The sequence below is a fragment of the Maylandia zebra genome, linkage group LG23 (genome assembly GCF_041146795.1).
Source record: "Maylandia zebra isolate NMK-2024a linkage group LG23, Mzebra_GT3a, whole genome shotgun sequence".
NCBI lineage: Eukaryota > Metazoa > Chordata > Actinopteri > Cichliformes > Cichlidae > Maylandia > Maylandia zebra.
In genome coordinates this window covers 38,797,994-38,810,786 of record NC_135188.1, presented here as the reverse complement: position 1 = coordinate 38,810,786, position 12,793 = coordinate 38,797,994, and the positions used below count along the sequence as shown (strand labels likewise).

Sequence of the window (12,793 nt, the reverse complement as noted above, 5' to 3'; positions counted from 1 at the left end):
AGATTGTTCTCTCCATGGTGTTTGTGACTTTTGGATTCACCTGATAAATATCATGCTTCGTACTTCCACTTTAGTAAGTTAAACTCTTGAATGTTGTCATGGGTCACCTAGCATGAATAACTACATGTGTGCTGCACCCACTGTTAATTCACCTTGCTAACCAAGCTTACTGGCATTAGCTGATAGCTTAGCACTTGCTCATTAAAGTAGGGTCACTTCTGGCATAATGCAAATAGCCAAAATAACAATGTTGAGTTTAAAAAATGCAAAGTTCAAAATCTGTTAATGAGTTTATGGAGGCTACGCCCTTCCATTATTCAGTCTGTGACAGATTCCAAGACCCAGCGCATTTTTTACTATTTATTTCAACCGTCTTATTTTTTTAGTGTATACATGATAATATAATGAAAAATGGCTTACTTTGCATCCAAAATTCCATACTATGCATTATATACTCAATATCTATATACAATTTAACACAGCTTTGACTGAAGATCTGCAGTTAAAAAATGACATGTTACAATCAATGATACAGAGAGTTGTGCTGCCAGTAAGAGGTGTGTTTCCATGGTAACCCAACTTCATTTGAAATGAGCCGAGTGCTGATAAACAAAGTAGAATAAAAGTAGAATATGCCTGCAAATGTAAGTGGAAGCCATTTATTTGAAGGCAATTAGAATGAAACTACTGAAGCTGGATTTAAAAACATATTAATGGATTAGAACAATACCATACCTGGATCCTGTTGTCATGATCCTGTCCTTCCTATTAAAATTAAATTCATCAAAGACTTTTTTCTCTGACAGGGGTACACATCAAATTTTAAAACTAGCAATCAACCAACTGTTGATATTACTTTTAAAGACTCCAGTGCTCATAGTTTATGTGTATTTTTTCAGTTGCAAAACAACTGCTGATCCTGCTGCGCTCTGCTGTCGTTCCCCCGGGTGGAAACTGTTAAAAGTTAAAAGCAACTCAAAGCTGTAGAAAACTGCAGACAGTTCTAAAAATTGAAGCAGTTTGCATCATCTCTTTAAAGAGGGTGAAAAAAAAAGTGCAGTATGATCAGAAACAGAGTTGTAGGGGAAACTGGACACATGCCACTGAAAGAGATTTATCTGCATTTTCCAGAGGACATGCAGGTTTTAAAAAATAAATAAATAAAATCTTATGTTTAGGGCAAGCTTCCAGGAAAGGTGTGATAGAAGGGCCAAGATGCTGGATATCATCTCCTGCCTCTCCATCCATCTGCTGCGGATCAGACCCACAGAAGGCAGCCAGAAAGCTCAATGTTCCACGTAATGGAAGCATGAGTTTCCCAACCGCTGGACAAAGCACTTGCAGCGCTGATTTCCTCAGCTCGCTTCACGCTTGCCTGAGCCTGAACACATGTGGAACCCGAAGGCACGGGTTGGTGGTGGGGGTGGGGGGGCAAAACTGAACGGGAGGAGGAGAGGAGGGGAGATGCAAGAAAAGATCCAAAGTGTTTTGATTTGCGTCTATGCCGCGGTGTGTGGACGCATCAATCTGTCTCCTCTCTTGCTCACATTTCTTTCCCATCTCTCTAACTCACTGTCTCTCCTCCCCCCCACCACTACCAACACCACCCTCACTTTCTCTCCATCTCTCTCTCTTCAAGGTTACTCACTATTGTTGTCTCAGGCTGGAATCACTGCCCGCTTCTCTTCTTTACTGTCGGACGACCATGTGAGGCTCTTGAACGTAAGTGCCTCTTTTGTTGCTTAATTCACTTTCTCCAGGACCAATCCTTTAGAGGCAATAGGTTTAGGGTCTTTTTCTTTCTTTCGTTCTTTTTTTTTTTTTTTTTTTTTTTTACCTCATAGCACATTCACAATAGGATGTCATACATCAGAGGGGTGGAGTGGGTCAAAATGGGGTGGGGGGCGGAGGTGGGGTGGTGGTGTTGGGGGCTTGATTCCTCCATGTGGTCTAAGCGTGGCAGTTGAATGCACGTGCATGCTGATGTTATTGTTTTAAAGTGGCATTTTTGATTTTTTTGGTTCCACTTTGGTTTGTGCCTGTTTGAGTAGCTTTGTATTGCCTGTGAACTTGACATGCTTTAGTGTAGCACTGATTTACTGCGAGTATTGCACTTATTTAGACAAGAATAAAAGGCAAGTATGAGAACACAAAAAAACCAAACTTAATAAAAATGTACCTGTTACAGAATTATTTGAATAAAAGATAACTGCTAATTAGGGATTTAAGTGGATTATTAACTTGTGTAATCCTATACAACAAAAAAATTTGATGAAAGTTGATAAAGACCATATTTTATTATTAGCTTATTAGCTGTACCCTGCATTTACCCAAAGAGGCCTTTGTTTATGTCATAATATCAGCCAATTTAGTCCCTTTTCTCCATGTATAAGAGCCAGTGGACAAATTGCTTGTTTGGACTCAATTATAATGGAAAACAATGTTCCACATTTGAACTGGATGCCCTGTATGTATTATAATGCTAAATCTCCTGCTAGCCATTGTAATAGGCTTAGTTTGTAGGCTTCGTTAGTCTCTCTTGGACTCTGGGTATTACAAGTTAAAATGTAGCTTCTGCTTTTGTTAAAAAAAAAAAAAAGCCCATCAGAGTACATATAGCACCGAATGAATGAAAGTCTTTGCTTTTCAAGGAATTATTTAGATAGACAAGTCAAGCCAATGGGTCTTCTAGGCGCTAAATGTTGCTAATGCTAAATAATGTAAGCCATGATTGCAATGCAAAAGCAGTTATGTGTTCTATTGTGCTTGAACAGTTAGTTCCTTGGAATGCGAACCTTTCTTCAAGCAGATTCTTCTGTAATGCGTTCTCCCACCCCGATGTGCATCACACATAGTCACCCTTCTGCAAAGATTAAAAAGTACAGTTCAACTTGAAACTGATAAGTAGTTCAGCTTCCCTCAGGTCTGCATAAATTTGTGTAGACTTCAGCATTAAACAGCCTCTGATGTGTCACCGCAATGCAATGTGTCTGTAGGAAGGTGCAACAGAAAATTGATAATGAATAATACAAACAGTGCCCATACACAGCTATGAATTATAGACAGCTTTGCTAAGCTGAATGCTAAACACAGAAAACTGTAGTGAATGTGTGTTTACCTATGCTAATCTTTTGGTTGTATTTGTTATTGCCTGGTTTAGGCATTGGGGCTGAGTTGTTGGCACTGGGGTTAGGGTTAGGGTTTGAGGGTATGACTGCCTTTTTTTAAAGACCGGCATACAAACACACAGAGATGTTAACATTAAATAATGATGTAAAATGTATTCAGTTAGTAGGATTTCTCTGTGGGCGATTGAGCAAAGTGTATCTACAGTTTACTACATTGCGAGATAAATGGAATCTGTTTTAACTGTGGTCCAAAAACGACATTAGCAATTCAGTTATATTCTCAAGAATTATGTCTTTTGGGTGTTTTACATAATCTAAACATCTTCTGAGCTATAGTAGTAAACTGAAAGGCTGAAACCTTTCTTATAGACATTCTTTGACAATCACAAACATTAGAATTGCTGAGATGATTCCCCACAAGAGCAGCTATACTCTCTGTTCTTGAAGAATTGCATATTTTATTCAGTCAGAAGGCTCCAATGCTGCTCATCTTCTGTAGATGAGATTTTTGTGAGTTCTGCTAGTGTATTGACCTTTTACTTCAAGAAGGATGAAATGTGTCATTGTTCATTTCTAACTGAGCCAACAGCGTTCTGTAGCTATTACTGCTTTGGTTGTGGAAGTAGTTGTATTTCATAACATTCCTACTATCTCCCTCCCCCATTATAGATGCCATGCACTCAATTCCCTTATCAGTGCTGACATGGGGAGAGGGAGGTGCTGGTGAATGCAGCAGGATGTGACAGTTGCATACCTGGAGCTAGTAGCGCTGAAGTAAAATGAGGTGAAACCGTATGAGTTAGGTTTGGATACGTGACACAAACCTGGAGCAAACGTGTGACTTTCCTGGCTTGTCACAGTGAAGTGTACAAGTATTGGGAGAAAACCCAAGATGGCAAGTGAGTGAATTAAAAAGTAGAGGCATTTGCGTTTTTGCCATAGGTAAAATGAAACCAAAGATGAAAAAGTGCAGTTCTTCATTTGGACACTTCCGGGTAATTCTGAAAGTGTAAGAGGTCTCTCCATATTGCTAATTTCCACCTTCATGACAACTAGACTAGTAGTGAAATTTTTTTATTAGTCACCCATTTCGATTAAGGCTGAAAGTTTAAATTAGTATTGATTGGTGTCTTTGTGTTTTGACTGACAAGTAAATGCCAAAGCTTGTGAATTTAGCTAGTAGCTAATGTTGCACCTCCCCTAATTTGAATCACTGAACTAAACCATGCTTTTGGTATCAATGCCTTTTAGAACATTGTTTATGAAATTATGCAGTAAGGGATATGACTTTCTGTAAAACACAGCTGTGAGTGGTGAGTGGTGAATGAACCCCTAGAATTCTGTTTCTCTAAGACTTTAGTCACACAGACTTAGAGGCCAGCTAGCGAGCATCTAGCAAGAACCAGTGAGAGAATAATGAGAGAATAAAGTGTATTCTTTGACTGGTTGCGAGTGGTTACTACAGATTCTGGCAGCTGCTGTGAAACTGAGCGCTAAAGGCCTGTTCAAACAGTGCTTATAATAATAATAATAATAAATTTTATTTATGAGCGCCTTTCAAGTCACCCAAGGACACTTTACAATAGGATAAAACACTTAGTAAAACAATAGCAGAATAAGAACAATAAAATAAAAGCACAAGATAAAATTAACAAACAGTGGATTCACAGTGAATATGCAGATTTGAACAGATGAGTTTTGAGTTGGGATTTAAACTGGGGGAGAGAACCAATATTTCTTATTTCGGGGGGCAGAGAGTTCCACAGCCTGGGAGCAGAGCAGCTGAAAGCTCTGCTTCCCATGGTGGTGAGGTGGAAGGAAGGTACAGTAAGCTGGATAGAAGAAGAAGAGGCCTATCAGATACCCATTGGTAAATGCTGGGTAATAGGGAAGAATGTGTTCTGTAGTTGGTTTCTAGAGATTGCTGGCAGTCGCTAGCATGGAATTGATGTCAAAGAGTTATGCAATGCTACACCAAAAGCCTCCATGCAATTGCACTGGTTAAAAATATTGAAATAATTTGGCTGTAGTTTATGTTGCACTCTTTCAAGTTTTGCAAGTGCTTGGAGTGTAAAGTTTGTATTTGCAGATATACAAACTGTGGGCAAGAACAGTAAACTGCTAGCAGCCAATCTCTCTTTGCAACGAATTTCAGTCAGCATCAGCCAGCAACCACTCACAGCCTGTCAGGGAATATACATTTGTGTCCCATGATTTGTCCAGTGCTTGCAATCAAAACCTTATAGCGTTACCTGATAACTTTCCTGGTTGCTAACCTTTCTACACGTTTCATTTTGGGCTGCAAAACACACACACAAAAAATCAATGCAAAAGAACACAAAACAATATGAGACCAGTCACAATGCTAAGGTTGAGGTTTAAAAGCTTGAATCTATGAACCAATGGGTGATATTTAGCTCTTGTATATATGTTTTCTGGAGGTTGTAACAGTCTGTTAATGCTAGCTATTCATTATTGCTATATTCCGCTACAGTTTCTGGTTTTTCTGTCAGAAACAGATTTTTTTTTACTATGAAAATATAAAATAAACAATTGAATATTACTTTAATGTGGCATGAAACTCTCTAAAATATTTCTCCTTTTGAAGTTTAATTTTGACACACTCTTTGCCATATTTGGAACCCAGCAGGGTCTCATGCTAGAAGGCCTTGGCATCAGCGACTGCCAGTGTGTCCAATCTTTTCATGCCCAGCCAAACCCCCCACATTCCAGCTATAAAATCCCATCCATCTTGGCATTCATGTTTCAGCTCCCCAACAGCAGAATACTGGCTCATAGCCACCTCCTTGTCTTACACTAAAGCTCAAGAAGATCAGTTTGAATAAAGAGAGAAGACAGAGGCTTGAGTTTGAGGAGAATTAGGAGGGAGGTTAAATGCAAGTAGAAGCTTTTTATTTGTAGTGGCCCCCTTTATTCACCCCGAGGATACGGGACAGGATGAAAGGATTGGTTTGTTCTACGGGTGACCAAACATGACACTTGAATGTTTATCTGCATAACGACAAAGCTAAGACGAGCCAAAGACACTTAGTAATGAGATGGACTGCGAATTACAGTCAAGTGTCCTGTTCTGTTCCGTCATTGTTTAACAGCTTTTGCTTGCCTGCAGCTTTGGCTGTGTTTGCTATTCTCATGTAATGGCTGGCTCAAATACAAGATGTATTGAGAGAGGATGAATCATAAAGTTTTACTATTGTTAAATAAGCTAGGAACCTTCTATAGATAGCATTATCTCTTTGAGAACATCCACAGAAAGCGACTTTAAACAATTGTTAACCTGGAAACCAGGGTTCGTATCCTGTTTGGGAACTTTATGTTTCACACTGTAATTTGCATTGATTTTATGTACCATTTAGTTTCAGTTTAACTTGTTGTTTGGTTGGGTTTAGATTTACTGCTTGGTTACATTTACTGAAAAAAGTTGAAAAAAGAGATCTTCACAAAGCATTTGTTGGATCCATCTGCAAAACAGGTAATGCTTAAAAACTGGGGTACTAGCTGTAGTCAACCACTGTCTTCTCTGTTTCACTTCATCCCATTCATGTCACTATACCAGACCTGACCACTGTGGTTCTGCTGTTGTTGTCGCTGTTGTATTTTTAATGTAATTATCAAAAAATACGGCTTGCTGTGAGATCATTTGCAGGCTTGTCTGTATGTTGCACCAGTACAGTTTATGGATGCAACAGGGTGGAAAACATGGCATCAAGTTCACAGTGAGCATATTCGTTCTAATCAGCCAGTCACACGGCAGAAACCCAGTCCATTTAAGAATGTGGACATGGTCAAGCCAACCTGCTGAAGTTCATTCCGAGTACCAGAATCGGGAAAAAGGGCGATCTGAATGACTTTGAACTTTTGGTTCATGCTGCCAAACACACTGGTCGGAGTATTTCTAAAACTACTGGGATTTTCCAGCACAGCTACATCTAGGGTTTACAGATAACAGACCAAAAAAGACAGACACATTCAGTAAAAATGACTTGTTCATGGCAGAGTTCAGAGGAGAATGGTCAGACTACTTTGAGCTAATGCATGGAAGGTAACAGTAACTCAAATAACTATTTTGTGCAACCAAGGTATGCAGAAGAGCATCTCAGGTGCTACAGTAGCAGAAGACCACACCAGGAGCCACTCCTAGCTAAGAAAATGAATTTTTAATCATGTATTTGTATATTTACTTGTGTTCTTGGCCAGTCTCTCAGGCATAAGCTTTATTGCATAGTTCTGTGCATCACTTTGTGCTTTTTCTGCTAATAAAAACATAACAAACAGGCACCAGGTGAGAATTCAACACATGTACTGCAATATAATGCAGTCAGGCTCTCAGGTATTCTGTATTGCTTTCACATAATTACAATAGTCTTAGCTTTCCTCAAGTAACACTGTCCCTGCACCCATTCTGATATGATTTCTTGTCCATTTTGTTTGTAGTACTTGCCTGCGTCCAGACAAGACAGTCACAGTGGACAGCCTGACAAACAAAAACTCTTTCTAGAAGCAATTCTGGCTTCTTGTCAGTGATTCTGAAACATCACTGCGCATTCCACAACTCCAGTTTTCAGTTCTCCTCAGGTTAAGAGCCTTGGTGTCATCCTAGACAGTTCACTTTCCTATAAATCTCACATCAATAATCTCACCCGTTCTGCCTACTTCCATCTACGTAACATTAACAGATTGCTTCCTTCTCTTTCCACCCAGTCTACGTCCATTCTTGTACATAGTCTTGTTACCTCCCGTATTGACTACTGCAATTCTCTTCTGCATGGTCTCCCCCAAAAATCCCTCCATAAGCTTCAACTGGTTCAGAACTCTGCTGCTCGCATTATCACCAGAACCCCCTCCTACCAGCACATCACCCCTGTTCTTCAGGAACTTCAGTGGCTCCCTGTGAAATTCCGGATAATTTTCAAACTTCTTCTGCTCACCTTCAAGGCCCTTCATAACCTCGCTCCTTCTTACCTTTCTGACCTGTTAACCACCACTTGTTCTGCCCGTTCACTTCGTTCTTCTTCTTCTATCCAGCTTACTGTACCTTCCTTCCGCCTCACCACCATGGGAAGCAGAGCTTTCAGCTGCTCTGCTCCCAGGCTGTGGAACTCTCTGCCCCCTGAAATAAGAAATATTGGTTCTCTCCCCCAGTTTAAATCCCAACTCAAAACTCATCTGTTCAAATCTGCATATCCACTGTGAATCCACTGTTTGTTCATTTTATCTTGTGCTTTTATTTTATTGTTCTTATTCTGCCATTGTTTTACTAGGTGTTTTATCCTATTGTAAAGTGTCCTTGGGTGACTTGAAAGGCGCTCATAAATAAAATTTATTATTATTATTATTATTATTCATCTCGCAATTATGCTGAAGTATTATCAAAATAAACTATAATTTCAATGTTCACCAGGACATGAAAAGTGCATGTATGGAACCAGCAGTCCAAAAACCTCTGTGGTAGCCTTTTCCCCCTTCATTTTAAATAAAATGAGAATAAAATAAAATAAAAGAGACCATGTAAATACCAACAGAAGGTAATTCGGAGTGACTCCAGCAGTACCTGACACTGTTTGTCTTGTCTAGTTTACCAAGTCTTTGTGCCTGTGCAGTTTAGTATGCCATTGATTAGCACTGCAACACTGTGCGCATACTGCTGCCAGCATTAATTGGCTCTTTGATCAGCTGAAGCTCGGAGTCGGTGTCTGGACTACAAGTAGAAGGGGGTCGATGTGTCCTCATGGAGAATTCATAAACTTGCAGAGGGGTGCAGAAGTAGCCATTCTCCGAGCCTAAAAAGAGCAGCTGAACATTAAAGAAAAATATGGTCAGAAACAGGCAGTATTATCACTGTATCCTGATATCACATTGTGGATTTTGGTTAAAAGGTCCCCCAACTTTTAGGAGAGCCAGTATTCAACTGTAGAGTTCTGATTTGTAAGTAAAATAGTGAGAGAGCCAGTGTATATATTTCTCAGTGAAAACAAATATTTAAATATATTTAAATATTTATTTAAATTATTCATTACTCATTACTATAAATTCATTACTATGAATGAAGAATAACCCGTGGGTGGATGGAGATTACTGTCACAGTGCAATCTGAACATTGTGGTGTACCCGCCAATTCATTGTCAATACGACAACCAATAATGTAAGAATAACAAAGGATTACACTGTCCAAACACAAAACCCATTCCAGAGACTTGCGACTCAGATTTCATTTTGTTTGGTCTGCATTAGGGGAAAACCAGAATAGGAATGTGACTAGTGAACAGTATCACAGTCATGTAGGAGCCAAGCTATGTTGGAAAAATGCAGCAGAACGAAAGAAAAAGTTTGCTCTAGTTCAACATCCCTTCCCTGCACTGGAAAGGTCTCTCAAATTGTATTGTATTGGCTAATACACTGTACAATACATTAATGCATTTGTGCATCTTTACACCCTTGAAAACAAACACATTTTAACACTGTTTAAACTACCAATGCCCGCAAATTATCAGGATGGTCTTTTTTTATGTGGGGGTGTCTTTCTCTGCTGGATGCTGATGTGGGACCAGTTTGTGACATTAGTGTTCTTTGCTCCAAAAAGGAGCTGTGTCAAGTAGTACTCCCTATGCAGCCTAATTTCGTCTTTACAGGTTCATCCGTGTCACACAGTGCTGAGAATTTCTTGGATATTAATTCACCTTATTATGATTTGCATTCATTAGCATGGCATACATGAATGCAAAAAGAATTATGGTGCATGTTTTCCTGAAATAAATTCAGTGAGGTTTATAAGTAATATTTAGAACTGTATTTTAGTGGGTCCTATCGATATGTAGGGTCTTCACCTTACAATATAAAGCATCTTGAGGGTACCGTTGTTGTGATTTGGTGCCTTGCAAGTGATTAAAAAGATGCCTAGATATCAGCGTAATATTGGTATCTGCTGATATCGACCCTTTTAACTGATATTGTGATTTTGACCTGTTAGTAGGGATGGGTACCGGTGTCCGGTGCCATGATGGCACCGGTTCTGACATAAACGGTAGTAACCAGACCGAAAAGCAGCGCACATTTCGGTGCTTTATTTCGGTGCTTTTTTTTCCTGAGCTGTGATACACTTCTAGCCAATCATTTTACGTTTCCGAGGATAGTAGGCGGGTCCAGGTACGTACGTTTTTTTAGAGCAGAGCTACAGATTAAAATGCCCAAGGCAAAGCGGTCAAAAGTCTGGCTGTACTTCACAGCAAAATATGCAAACTCAGCAGCCTGCAACAAGTGCTTTAAGCTGATACTGTGATACTGTCAAAGGAGGTAACACCTCAAATCCGATGAAACACCTGGCGACGCATAGCGTTTTTTTAAAAAGCCGAGAAATGCGCCGTATTTGATAGCTTGCTGCGAGACCTCACACCGAGCACATCTACTGCGGGTGGGTTGCCTGTTATCGGACCCGGAGTTAGCAACATCCCCCAAAAACCCGAAGAGGAGAGTCCTGGCCCCTAGCCCTGCCAGTGTAGTGATGTAGTGATGACGGACGTTTCAAAAGTACCGATTTAGCACCGGTATCGGATAAAACCTAAACGATACCCATCCCTACCTGTTAGCATATAATGTTAAAATAAAGAAAATACTTTTTTTTGTTTTTTTAAGAAAATGACCTCCCTGATTCAAATATCAAAAAAAAAAAAAAAAAAAAAGACAAGACAAGACAATAAACAGAACAAAATAACACTTTTTATATCCCCAGAAATTGCCACTGATCTTGTGGAAATACTAGCCCGTATTTAAGCTCGTAATAGACCTTTGAGTGTTGCCTGACAGTAAGAAGGTCTTGGCTGCAACCTTTTCTCTGGGTCCTCCACCTTCCTTCCACAGTCCAGAGACATGCAGTTAGTGATTAATCGAAATTGCCCAAAGGTGTGATTTTGAATGTGAAGGCTTGTTCTGTGTGTTAGCCTCGTGACTGCTTATCCAATATACCTGTCCAAGGTGTAATTGAATATTTTAATGGTTTCCTTTTTCCTGTCCAAAGTGTACCCAGCTCTTCACATAATCTCAGCTGGGATAAGCTACAGACCCCAAACCTAGTTGGACAACAATTAAAGAAAGCAGATTGATATGTAAAGTTCTCACTTTTAAAAAAATCTGTGTGACAATTAGGTGTTTTCTACCAACAATCAAGAGCCACAAACAAAAAAGTTGGCACCACCATGGGATGAAAAATTTGATGGGCCCACTTACATCAGTGGCTACTGGGAGGGGCTACCAGTGATCGCAAGACACAAACCACAACTTTTGTCAACAATCCTACATAATGATCTCCAACCAATAATGGAAACATGTCCTGGTTCTCAGGAACAAGACAATAAACAGGGATGAACAAATTCAGCTTTGAATGACTCCATTCCCCTCACCACCCAACCAATCACAACAGATGGAGCCCCTCCCCGACCCTTGTTCTGAAAGAGGTTTCTTCCTGTTAAAAGTTTTTTTTCTTGCCCCTGTCACCAAGTGCTTGCTCACGGGGATCGTCTGACCGTCGTAGTTTTCTGTATTATTGTCCTTACTTTGCAATATGAACCACCTTGAGATGACTTTTGTTGTGATTTGGTGCTACAAAACTGAATTAAATTTTTGTGAGGTAGTCGATTTGTATTAATGGGAGGTGATGCTTCTTCCAAGCAAGAGTCAAACACTTGAAAAAAACACTTTCTTTTAGCGTCACAGCTGAGAATGGATTTCTTTTGTGCAAACAGATAACATGAACTGAGATATACAAAACTGTGCATTCCAAGGGATGCAGTGCTGCTATTGGCTTATAGATTGGCATGTTTGGGTGAGTTTTTTGGATAGTGGCAACAAAACACACACACACACATAAGTAGTCCCACAGTGTCTCTCTGTAAGCTTTGGAAAAGTGCTGCGGGTGGTTTATTGATTAAACCTCTGAGGTCAGTGTGTATGTGCTGGTGTGAGTTCGTGAGATTGGCCCTGCGTGTCTGTGGCTGGCACTATTTATCTCTGCTGATGTTAGAAGAATAGAGACAAGGTGTTGGCCCAGCCTGAGGGGACAGCTCCAGCACGATAGAGAAACAAGACACGTAGAGAGGGCAGGCAACCATGTTGGAAGCAAATGTCATTCGCTTTAAGAAGCATCGTCCCCTGGGATGCACCTGCATGCGCAAACAAAAACCTCCCGTTTATCTCCCTGTCTGAATAATGCATTCGAAGTGACTTAAATAGGTGGGTCTGTCTCTGTCCAGCTTCCCCATAAACAGCTGAAAAGCAAAGGGACCAAAGTCACGTTCCTATTTTATGTGGACAGGTTTTTGGTTCATTGATTTACTTTTACAATCTAAAAAAATCGAAATATTCCTTATGTGTCTAAGCGAATCCCTCAAACACAGAACTGGAATAGGCTATAGTCTCTGATAATTCTGCAATTCCTTATCCATTAGGCAGATGATCAACTGTGATTCCCCCTTAAAGCAGCAGTAGAAGATTATATATTACTCATTTGCAAGAAAATATGTTTGGTTACTTTCCTTTTGGCAGTAGAAGGTGGGGCATAATGTGCACATATGTGTCTGCATTTCCACGAGTAATAGAGTAAATAAGTACCTGCAGCAGTTTACAATGCCTTGCTATTGCACCAATCATCATTC

At 39.9% G+C, this 12,793-nt stretch overlaps 1 protein-coding gene across 1 annotated transcript in view; it reads left to right on the top strand.

Moving 5' to 3' along the window:
• Window positions 1–1,548: 1,548 nt before the first annotated feature.
• The window catches only part of LOC101466449 (E3 ubiquitin-protein ligase Midline-1), a 91,124-nt gene continuing 79,879 nt past the window's right edge, over window positions 1,549–12,793 (top strand). The window contains exon 1 of the mRNA XM_004552606.4: window positions 1,549–1,722. The gene's annotated coding sequence lies outside the window, so the exon portion shown is untranslated. The remainder of the gene's footprint in view (window positions 1,723–12,793) is intronic.